At 68.2% G+C, this 381-nt stretch overlaps 1 gene segment (V, D, J or C); it reads left to right on the forward strand.

The window, feature by feature from the left end:
• The window catches only part of LOC111140143, a 69,338-nt gene that overhangs the window by 63,971 nt on the left and 4,986 nt on the right, over nucleotides 1–381 (forward strand).

The following is a 381-nucleotide window of genomic DNA, read 5'->3' on the forward strand; positions in this document are numbered from 1 at the left end:
AGCTGGGCTGGGCTGAGCTGGGCTGAGCTGGGCTGAGATGGGCTGAGCTGAGCTGGGCTGGGCTGAGATGGGCTGAGCTGAACCAGACTGGGTGAGCTGGGCTGAGCTGGGCTGAGCTGGGCTGGGCTGGTCTGACCCAGACTGGGTGAGCTGGGTTGAGCTGGGCTGAGATGGGCTGAGCTGAGCTGGGCTGGGCTGGGATGGGCTGGGCTGGGCTGAGCTGAGCTGGACTGGGTGAGCTGGGCTGGGCTGGGCTGAGATGGGCTGGGCTGAGCTGGGCTGAGCTGAACCAGGCTGGGTGAGCTGAGCTGGGCTGGGCTGGGCTGACCCACGTTGGGTGAGCTGGGCTGGGCTGGGCTGGCCTGGGCTGAGCTAGGCTGG

Source organism: Enhydra lutris, unplaced genomic scaffold (genome assembly GCF_002288905.1).
Source record: "Enhydra lutris kenyoni isolate GAN:26980312 unplaced genomic scaffold, ASM228890v2 scaffoldscaffold192, whole genome shotgun sequence".
Lineage (NCBI taxonomy): Eukaryota > Metazoa > Chordata > Mammalia > Carnivora > Mustelidae > Enhydra > Enhydra lutris.